Source organism: Arachis stenosperma, chromosome 2 (genome assembly GCF_014773155.1).
Source record: "Arachis stenosperma cultivar V10309 chromosome 2, arast.V10309.gnm1.PFL2, whole genome shotgun sequence".
In the NCBI taxonomy this organism is placed as follows: domain Eukaryota; kingdom Viridiplantae; phylum Streptophyta; class Magnoliopsida; order Fabales; family Fabaceae; genus Arachis; species Arachis stenosperma.
This window is the reverse complement of record NC_080378.1, coordinates 46784439-46795825: the sequence shown is the minus strand read 5'-3', so window position 1 is coordinate 46795825 and position 11387 is coordinate 46784439. Positions and strand designations below refer to the sequence as shown.

At 38.9% G+C, this 11387-nt stretch overlaps 1 pseudogene; it reads left to right on the top strand.

Moving 5' to 3' along the window:
* Window positions 1–9441: 9441 nt before the first annotated feature.
* Window positions 9442–10988, top strand: LOC130962849 (nudix hydrolase 14, chloroplastic-like; annotated as a pseudogene).
* Window positions 10989–11387: the final 399 nt, after the last annotated feature.

Genomic DNA, 11387 nt, shown 5'->3' with positions numbered 1-11387 from the left:
AGAACAGCAGAATCAGAACTACATGCTCTGCAAATTGCTGAAGGAACAAGAGAAGTAGGGGCATGAACTTCAAGAACTGAAACGCCAGAAGCTCTCCCGTCAATTTGAGGGAGCATCCACTTCTCAAAATCAAGGTTGTTGAGTCCTAACTCTGTGAAAACCTCTATCATTAGGAGCCTATTTAAAATTTTTGTTTTCTAGTTTCATCTTATATCTATTTTTGAGTCTTGTTTTTAATTCATAATTTAAACTTCATGTCTTAAAGCTATGAATGTCCTATGAATCCATCACCTCTCTTAAATGAAAAATGCTTTAATCACAAAAGAACAAGAAATACAGGATTTCGAATTTAGCCTTGAAACTAGTTGAATTAGTTTGATGTGGTGACAATACTTTTTGTTTTCTGAATGAATGCTTGAACAGTGCATATGTCTTTTGAATTTGTTGTTTTGAGAATGTTAAAATTGTTGGCTCTTGAAAGAATGAGGGAAAAAGGGAACTGTTATTGAGGATCTGAAAAATCATCAAATTGATTCTTGAAGCAAGAAAAAGCAGTGATTCAAAAAAAAAAGGAGAAAAAAAAGGGGGGAGAAAGAAAGAAATAAAGTTGTGATCCGAGGCAAAAAGAGTGTGCTTAAGAACCCTGGACACCTCTAATTGGGGACTCTAGCAAAGCTGGGTCATAATCTAAAAAGGTTCACCCAAGTAAGTGTCTGTGGCATGTATGTATCCGGTGGTAATACTGGAAGACAGAGTGCTTTGGGCCACAGCCAAGACTCATACACTAGCTATGTTCAAGAATCATTATACTTAACTAGGAGAATCAATAACACTATCTGAGTTCTGAGTTCCTAAAGATGCCAATCATTCTGAACTTCAAAGGATAAAGTGAGATGCCAAAACTGTTCGGAAGCAAAAAGCTACTGGTCCCGCTCATCTAATTGGAACTATGTTTCTTTGATATTTTGGAGTCTATAGTATATTCTTTTCTTTTTATTCTATTTTGATTTTCAGTTGCTTGGGGACAAGCAACAATTTAAGTTTGGTGTTGTGATGAGCGGATAATTTATACGCTTTTTGTCATTGTTTTTAGTATGTTTTTAGTATGATTTAGTTAGTTTTTAGTATATTTTTATTAGTTTTTAGTTAAAATTTACTTTTCTGGACTTTACTATGAGTTTGTGTGTTTTTCTGTGATTTCAGGTATTTTCTGGCTGAAATTGAGGGATCTGAGCAAAAATCTGATTTAGAGGCTGAAAAGCACTGCAGATGCTGTTGGATTCTGACCTCCCTGCACTCGAAGTAGATTTTCTGGAGCTACAGAAGCCCAATTGGCGCGCTCTCAACGGCGTTGGAAAGTAGACATCCTGGGCTTTCCAGCAATGTATAATAGTCCATACTTTGCCTGAGATTTGATGGCCCAAACCGGCGTTGCAAATCAGCCTCAGAATTTCCAGCGTTTAACGCTGGAACTGGCATAAAAATTGGAGTTAAACGCCCAAACTGGCATGAAAGCTGGCGTTTAACTCCAGAAAAGGTCTCTACACATGAAAGCTTCAATGCTCAGCCCAGGCACACACTAAGTGGACCCAGAAGTGGATTTTTACGTCATTTACTCATTTCTGTATACCCTAGGTTACTAGTTCACTATTAATAGGATCTTTTGACATTGTATCTGTACCTCATGACACTTTACACGTTTCTTTTTGTACTTCTTACAGCATGAGTCTCTAAACCCCATGGTTGGGGGTGAGGAGCTCTGCTGTGTCTTGATGGATTAATGCAATTACTACTGTTTCTTATTCAATCATGCTTGCTTCCGTTCTAAGATATCACTTGTTCTTAACCCGGATGAATGTGATGACCCGTGACACTCATCATATTCTCAACTATGAACGCGTGCCTGACAACCACCTCCGTTCTACTTTAGATTGAGTAGATATCTCTTGGATTCTTTAATCAGAATCTTCGTGGTATAAGCTAGAACTGATGGCAGCATTCAAGAGAATCCGGAAGGTCTAAACCTTGTCTGTGGTATTCTGAGTAGGATTCAATGATTGAATGACTGTGACGAGCTTCAAACTCCTGAGGGCGGGGCGTTAGTGACAGACGCAAAAGAATCACTGGATTCTATTCCGGCCTGATTGAGAACCGACAGATGGATACCCGTGCCGTGACAGGGTGCGTTGAACATTTCCACTGAGAGGATGGGAGGTAGCCATTGACAACGGTGAAACCCTACATACAGCTTGCCATGGAAGGAGCCTTGCGTGTTTGATGAAGAAGACAGTAGGAAAGCAGAGATTCAAAAGATGGAGCATCTCCAAAACCTCAACCTGTTCCCCATTACTGCAAAACAGGTACTTATTTCATGTTCTTTTACTTTTCACAATCAACCCTGATAATATTTGATATCCTGACTAAGATTTACAAGATAACCATAGCTTGCTTCAAGCCGACAATCTCCGTGGGATCGACCCTTACTCACGTAAGGTATTACTTGGACGACCCAGTGCACTTGCTGGTTAGTTGTGCGGGATTGCAAAAGTGTGATTGCAATTTTGTGCACCAGTTTATCTCTTGGATTCCTTAATTGGAATCTTCGTGGTATAAGCTAGAATTGATGGCGGCATTCAAGAGATTCCGGAAGGTCTAAACCTTGTCTGTGGTATTCTGAGTAGGATTCAATGATTGAATGACTGTGACGAGCTTCAAACTCCTGAAGGCTGGGCGTTAGTGACAGACGCAAAAGAATCAATGGATTCTATTCCAACCTGATTGAGAACTGACAGATGATTAGCCGTGCCATGACAGGGTGCGTTGAACATTTTCTCTAAGAGGACGGGACTGTAGCCACTGACAACGGTGATGCCCAACATACAGCTTGCCATGGAAAGGAGTAAGAAGGATTGGATGAAGACAGTAGGAAAGCAGAGAGACGGAAGGGACAAAGCATCTCCATTCGCTTATCTGAAATTCTCACCAATGAATTACATAAGTATCTCTATCTTTATGCTTTATTCATATATCATTCATAACCATTTGAATCTGCCTTACTAAGATTTACAAAGTGACCATAGCTTGCTTCATACCAACAATCTCCGTGGGATCGACCCTTACTCGCGTAAGGTTTATTACTTGGACGACCCAGTGCACTTGCTGGTTAGTTGTGCGAAGTTGTGATAAAGAGTTGAGATTACAATTGAGTGTACCATGTTGATGGCACCATTGATGATCACAATTTCGTGCACCAGTAGGCCAGTAGAAGCCAGACTGGAGAACCTTTGTGGCTGTTCGCTCACCTCCAAAATATCCTCCATATTGTGATCCATGGCAATTCCATAAGATTTTCTGTGCCTCTTCTCTAGGCACACATCTACAGATTATTCCGTCTGCACATCTCTTAAAGAGATATGGTTCATCCCACAAGTAGTACCTTGCATCAGAAATTAATTTTTTTGTTTGCATCTTATTGTACTCCTTGTGTACGAATCTCACAACTTTATAGTTTGTAATGTCTGCAAACCATGGTACTTCCTGAATGGCAAAGAGTTACTCATCTGGAAAGGTTTCCGAGATCTCAGTAGGAGGGAGAGACGTTCCTGTTAATGGTTCTATCCGGGACAGGTGTGATCATCTACTTGGTTCTCTATCCCTTTTCTATCTCTTATTTCTATATCAAACTCTTGCAAAAGCAACACCCACCTTATGAGTTTGGGTTTTGAATCCTGCTTTGTGAGAAGATATTTAAGAGCAGCATGATCAGTATACACAATCACTTTTGATCCTTCTAAATAAGATCTGAACTTGTCAATGGCATAAACCACTGCAAGCGACTCCTTTTCTGTAATTGTGTAGTTCTTTTGTGCATCATTTAAAACATGGCTAGCATAATAAATGACATGTAGAAGCTTGTCATGCCTCTATCCCAATACTGCACCAATGGCATGGTCACTGGCATCACACATTAATTCGAATGGTAATGTCCAGTTTGGTGCAGAAATGATTGGTGCTGTGACCAACTTAGCTTTCAGATTCTCAAAGGCCTGCAAACACTTTGTGTCAAAGACAAATAGTGTATCAGCAGCTAGTAGATTACTCAGAGGTTTGGCAGTTTTCAAAAAATCCTTTATAAACCTCCTATAGAATCCTGCATGCCCTAAAAAGCTTCTGATTACTTTAACATTGGCAGGTGGTAGTAATTTTTCAATTACTTCTACCTTAGCTAGATAAACCTCTATTCCCTTGTTCAAAATTTTGTGTCCAAGGACAATTCCTTCAGTCACCATAAAGTGACATTTTTTCCAATTTAAAACCAGGTTAGTCTCTTAGCGTCTTTTTAGAACAAGTGCTAGATGGTCAAGACAGGAGCTGAATGAGTCTCCAAATAGTGAGAAGTCAACCATGAAGACTTCCAGGAATTTCTCTACCATCTCAGAGAAGATAGAGAGCATGCATCTCTGAAAGGTGGCAGGTGCATTGCATAGACCAAATGTCATCCTTCTGTAGGTGAATACCCCAGATGGACATGTGAATGCTGTTTTTTCTTGATCCTGAGGATCAACTACGATTTAGTTGTAACCTGAATAGCCGTCCAAAAAGTAATAGTATTCATGACCTGCTAGTCTCTCTAGCATCTGGTCTATGAATGATAAAGGAAAATGATCCTTTCTGGTGGCTGTATTGAGCCTTCTGTAGTCAATACACATATGCCACCCCGTAACTGTTCTTGTAGGAACCAGTTCGTTCTTTTCATTATGAATCACTGTCATGCCTCCCTTCTTTGGGATGACTTGGGCAGGGCTCATCCAGGGGCTATCAGAAATAGGATAAATAATCCCAGCCTCCAGTAACTTAGTAACTTCTTTCTGCACCACCTCCTTCATGGCTGGATTCAGCCGCCTCTGTGGTTGAACCACTGGCTTAGCATCATCCTCCAATACGATCTTGTGCATACATCTAGCTGGGCTAATGCCCTTAAGGTTACTTATGGACCACCCAAGAGTTGTCTTGTGTGTTCTTAGCACTTGAATTAGTGCTTCCTCTTCCTATGGATCTAAAGTAGAGCTTATGATCACTGGAAAAGTGTCATCTTCTCCCAGAAATGCATATTTCAGGGATGGTGGTAGTGGTTTGAGCTCGGTTTTAGGAGGCTTCTCCTCCTCATGAGGAGTTATCAGAGGTTCTTCTATTTTCTTTGACTCCTCCAAATAAGGCTGAACATCTTTAAGGATATTCTCTAGCTCTGATTCGAGACTCTCAATCATATTGATCTCCTCCACCAGGGAGTCAATAATATCAATGCTCATGCAGCCTCTTGAAGTGTTTGGATGCTGCATAGCTTTGACAGCATTCAACTTAAACTCATCCTCATTGACTCTCAGGGTCACTTTCCCTTTTTAGACATCAATGAGAGTTCGTCTAGTTACTAGGAAAGGTCTTCCTAGAATGAGAGTTGCACTCTTGTGCTCCTTCATTTTTAGCACTACAAAGTCAGTGGGAAAGGCGAATGGCCCAACCTTGACAATCATGTCCTCAATCATGCCTGATAGCATTTTAATAGAGCCATCAGCAAGTTGGAAACATATCCGGGTTGGTTTGACTTCTTCAGTCAAACCAAGCTTTCTGATAGTGGATGCAGGTATCAGGTTGATACTTGCCCTTAGATCACATAGAGCTGTCTTGGTACAAGTACCTTCTAATGTGCATGGTATCATAAAACTTCCTGGGTCTTTAAGCTTCTCTGGTAAGCTTTTCAGAATGACTGCACTGCATTCTTCAGTGAGGAAAACTTTTTTAGTTTCTCTCCAATCCTTCTTATGACTTAAGATCTTTTTCATGAAATTAGCATAAGAGGGTATTTGCTCAAGTGCCTCTGCAAACAGAATCTTTATTTCAAGAGTCCTGAGATAGTCTGCAAAGTGGGCAAATTGTTTATCCTGTTCCGCTTGATGGAGTTTATGAGGATAAGGCATCTTGGCTTTGTATTCTTCAACCTTAGTTGCTGCAGGTTTATATCCTACAGGAGTGGTTAGAGAAGCCTGCTTAAAGGGGTTGTTATCAGCACTTGTAGGTGTCTGACCCCTTGCTGGCATTTGAATGCCAGAGCTGGTAGTAGAGTGGGCGATTAATGCCAGGTTACTACCATTTTCTGGCGTTTGAACGCCAGAACTGGCAGCTGAATGGGCGTTTAATGCCAGGTTACTGCCCTTTTAGGATTTTGGGCAATGAATTGGTCATCCTTTGTTAGCTGTTCCTTTCTTAGCTTTTTGCTGCCTTGACTTGAGATATTCAATGTCTTTCCACTTCTTAATTGAACAGCTTGGCATTCTTCTATTATCTTTTCAGATAACTGCTGTCTTGTCTGATTCAATTGTGCTTCCATATTTTTGTTATCATTTTTAGTATCTTGTAACATTTCTTTGAACTCTGCTAACTGTTTTGTTTGAAGAAGTATTTGCTGGTTAAGTTCAGCAACTTGTTCTGGAGGACTAATTTTAGCGGATACTGCTTTATCCTCTTCTTTCATGGAAGATTCACTATTTAAATATAGATGCTGATTTCTTGTAAATGTATCAATGAGCTCTTGAGCCTCTTCAATTGTCTTTCTCATGTGTATAAATCCAGCAGCTGAGTGGTCTAGAGATGCCTGGGCTTTTTCTGTAAGCCTGTAGTAGAAGATGTCTAACTGCACCCATTCTGAAAACATTTCAGAGGGGAATTTCCTTAGCATCTCTCTATACCTCTGCCAAGCATCATAAAGATATTCATTATCCTCTTATTTAAAGCCTTGGATGTCCAGCCTTAATTGTGTCATCCTTTTTGGAGGAAAATATTGATTCAGGAATTTGTCTGACAACCGTTTATATGTTCTTATGCTGGCCTTGGGTTGGTTATTCAACCACCTCTTAGCTTGATCTTTTCACTACAAGAAAAAAGGCCTATAGCCACGCTTTTTTCTTGCCACGCTTCAAAAGCGTGGCCAAAAGTGGTCAATGGCCACGCTTTTATGAGGGTGGCAATAGATTAGAGATTTGGCCACTTTTTTTATTGCCACGCTTCAAAAACGTGGCGAAAAGCATCAACGGCCACGCTTTTGTATGTGTGGCAATTGGTTAGAGAAACGGCCACGCTTTTTTTTGCCACGCTTCAAAAGCGTGGCCATAAAGAGAAACAAGGACGTTTTGAAAGCGTGGCGATAGGGTTTCATTACGGCCACGCTTAAAAAGCGTGGCTATATCCTAGTACGCTTTTGGCACGCCTTAAAAGCGTGGCCAAAAGGTCCTTTTCTGCCACGCTTCAAAAGCGTGGCCGTAGAGCAAAACAGTGACGTTTTAAAAGCGTGGCGAGAGGGGCTCCAACCCATTGACCCTAACCCGGCCCCTGACCCGGCTCCCAACCCGGTCCCCAACCCAAAGACACTAACCCTAATCACTCGAAACCCTAAGCCTGAAGAGCGCCTCCCATTAGCCTTCACCCTTCACCCTTCGCACTTCGCCCTTCACCCTTCGCCCTTAGCCTTCGTCACTCGAATCCGCTCATCGAATCCGCTCATCGCACTGTTAATCTTCGTCACTCGCCCTTAGCCCTTCACCCTTCTTCATCTTGTTAATCTTCATCTTCGTCTTCCGCTCATCGAATCCGCTCATCGCACTGTCTCCTACCTCGGCGACCTTATGGCCTCCTTCAGTTCAAAAATGTCCGTACTCTCTCTCTCTCTTTCATAAACCCTTCCTCACTTCAATTCTCTCTTTGATCGCCGTTTCGTTTACTAGCTTTTGATAATTAGGTTTTTCTTTACTTCCCTTCGTTTTCGATTGTTATTTGAAAGATGATTTGCGTGTGCTTGTTGATCTGAGGAAGCTGTAGTTCCTGTTTGAGAATGACTTCTGCTTCACTCTCACCGTGCTCAATTCGCTTATCTCTCACTTGATTCCTTTTAACTTATTCTGTTGTTTTCGTGAGACTCGGTAGATTACTGGATTTCAGTATCCTGCTAGGCTTCTTTAATTATAGCTAATTAAGTGGCGAACATAGTCTCTGTGAATAAAATTTTTTACTTCAGAATTCGTTAGCAACTGGAATGTAGGTATCGATCATAGTTTTTACATAAAAGGTTGAACATTTTTTGTGTGTGTGTGTGATCAAGTTAAAAGGATTGTGCAGAATAGTTAGGGTAAAATTTGCTATCGTAGATAGCAGTGAATCAAGTAATCATGTTTTTAAGTTTCTCTAAATTGAAGCATAATGTGTTCTTTTGAATCTTTTCTTTCAGCTCAATGCAGAGAAGAGCCCTTTTCAGCGGACTTATGCGACTCAGGTGTGTTTGTTTACTGCTTTCTTAAGCCACTGCTTCTTGAAAACGCTTTGTTTGTAGTTACTGGCTTGTTCTTGGTTGATTAACTCTGTTACTGGCTTACTGCTTGATGATTAATTGATACCCTCATTCTTGCTTGTTCTTAGTTGATTAACTCTGTTTCTGGAAGTGAAATCATGGATAAGATTACAGAGTTTTGTGTTTTTGTTGAAATTATTGATAAAAAATGGCTTTGCTATGCTGCTGCTGCCGTTTTTGAATTTCTGGCTCTGTTGTTTTTGAATTTTTGTTGATTTATTGATTTCATGGTTTTTCTTAGCCCCTTTTTTTCTTTGAAAACTGTAGCTCATATGTAATTTATGGTGTAGTTTGTGTAATACTGCAGTCTATTGTTTCCATGCTCTCACCAATAATTGATTGATCATGCTCTCACCAATATTTCTTTTTGATTAATCTAGTTTAGCTCATTCTGTTTAGCTTGTTTAGTTCAACTAATTTAGTTTAGTTGAATTAGGTGGTTAATTAGAGAATCTGGACTGTTATATGAACTGCAATGATTTCAGTTTGTGGAACTGGTTAAGTCTATGGATTCTATTTGCTGCTTGCTTGAACCTGGGAAACAGCTATTTACTGCTGCTGTTTAATAAGTGTTGCTGCTTCATGCCATGTGTTAGAGACCTAGTAGATCTAGAAATTGTGCTATGTTTAACTGTATATAGCATGCTGATAACTCTGATTCTGATCTTCTACTGTGGAGATCTAAGATCTGGTTGAACTTGACTGATTTTATTTAATGTGCATAGCTTGTGTGTTTATTTTTCGTTTTTCTTGTTGTCGTGACTGTTCGCTGGCCTTATTGTCTGATCTAATTTTTCTTCTAATCTGGTTGCTGGACGGCCTTTTGTTTGATAGAGTATCATATTATGGTGTAGCTCATATTTTTCTTGGCCCCTTTTTTTCTTTGAAAACTGTAGCTCATATGTAATTTATGGTGTAGTTTGTGTAATACTGCAGTCTATTGTTTCCATGCTCTCACCAATAATTGATTGATCATGCTCTCACCAATATTAAAAGATGGATTTAGGCATTCGTTTCTTCCTCTTTCACACCCTGCAGGTTTTGACAGCTACTAAAATTAGATATTGGAGGTTTTGTTCAATTAGATGCTAGGTTTTGACAAGTCCCCATGAGATGTAATGGCAAAAGAGAATTGATAGGCACACAGTTTCTTCTTGTTATCATGCTATATAAAAAATATGTCTCAGTTGTGGTGGTTTGGTTTGGTTTTTGTTGTTTTTCATTGCAGGAATGCTATTGATTCCTCTTTATTCAAGCAATGGTTGCATAACTTGCAAAGTGAGATTGGGATTCTAGCTGATGGCACCTTGGCTCTGAGACAAGTTCTAATTCAGGTAATTGCATCATCAGTGTTTAAAAAGTGGATATGATTTCTGATAATTAGGCCTTGTTAAGTGGTAATTTAAGTAACTGACTAACCTGTTAGTCTTCTAGTCTTATTCATGTTCTCAAATCAAAATCAACAAAACTAGTTGGACTCTTTTTGGTGTAAACAGGGTGTAGACATGTTTGGAAAGCGCATTGGGTTTCTCAAATTTAAAGCTGACATTTATAAGCCAGTCTATGTTTCCATTTTCTTGTGTTAATTTTAGCAAGGGGCTATGAACTAGTATGTGGTATCTAAAATGCACAACTATTAGGATCTTTTGCTTCTTACCTTATGTTCTCAGGCATCCATCATTTCTCTTTTGCTTGTAATTTCTGTGCACTTGCACCTGATGCTGATTTCTTTCTTTATATATAATAAAGTAAACCGTGATTAGGTTCCAGGTATTGTATTTGCAAGAGGACTTGCTGTGACTGTGTTGATACTTCTGGAATCAGATGGTGAAACTTATGCAGTCCTTACTGAACAGGTTCTTAGATGTTGGATCATTGCAGAGAGAACTATGTTTTTTTTCAAACATTTTAACTAGAGTTCCATATTATGCTTATTATTTTTTATTTATCAGGCAAGGGTTCCTACTGGAAGAATTATTTTGGAATTGCCTACTGGAATGTTGGATGATGACAAGGGTGATTTCGTTGGCACTAGAGTTCGTGAGGCTTCTCTCTCTCTCTCTCTCTCTCTCTCCAATTCTCTTCATAGCTTAGTTGTGCCTCTGACAGGTTGAAGAGGAGACTGGCATAAAGTTCAAACTTGAAGACATGGTTGATCTCACTGCTTTCTTGGATTCTTCAACAGGATGCAGATTTTTTCCCTCACCGGTATACCTTAAGCATTCTGCATCAACCTTATTGCTTTATTGGTTTTGCAAATAAATAATTTTGTCGCTTGAAAAAAGAGCTAATAATGCATCTGCTTTATAGTTGTTCAATAATTTAGTTTGGTATTTTGAGCATAGTTTAGTTTCGTGTTATTGTACTTTTAGATTTGCATTTACGAATTAGTGAGCATTCAATTCAATTTCTGGCTTTCTGTGGTTCAATCTAACAGTATTTTATCGTAGAATGTGAACCTGGTTTAATTTGGAATTGTTAATACATGCATAAATTAGATTATTTCTTATAATATTTTTATATATATCGTTTTTGTTGGTTCAATTTGTTCTCGATATTTTGCTGCAGGCTAGTATTGAAATGGATAACTTGAACGCTTAATGCACAAAGTGGAGCAGTTTTAGGTTGATTTTGATCTTTTACTAAGTATTTAGGTTGATGATCATCTCTATTAGTGTAATTTGATATATTATGAGCAGTTCTAACTTGTATTGTTTCTGTATTTTTCTTCGGTTTTTAGTTTTGGAATTTGAACTCGAAATTTATTTTGTATTTGAGTAATAGTTTTTTAATGTATAAAACAATTATAGTAAATATCTCACTAATTATTGTTTGATTTGTCTTGTAATAAAAATTGCATACTATATTTGTAAGTTTGGTAATAAAAAAGGATTGAAAATTTATATTGTGTAGCAATGAAGATCAAGTAACAAAAAGATTTTTTTTTAATTTAACAAGGCTTTTGCCACGCTTTTAAAGCGTGGCTGTATAT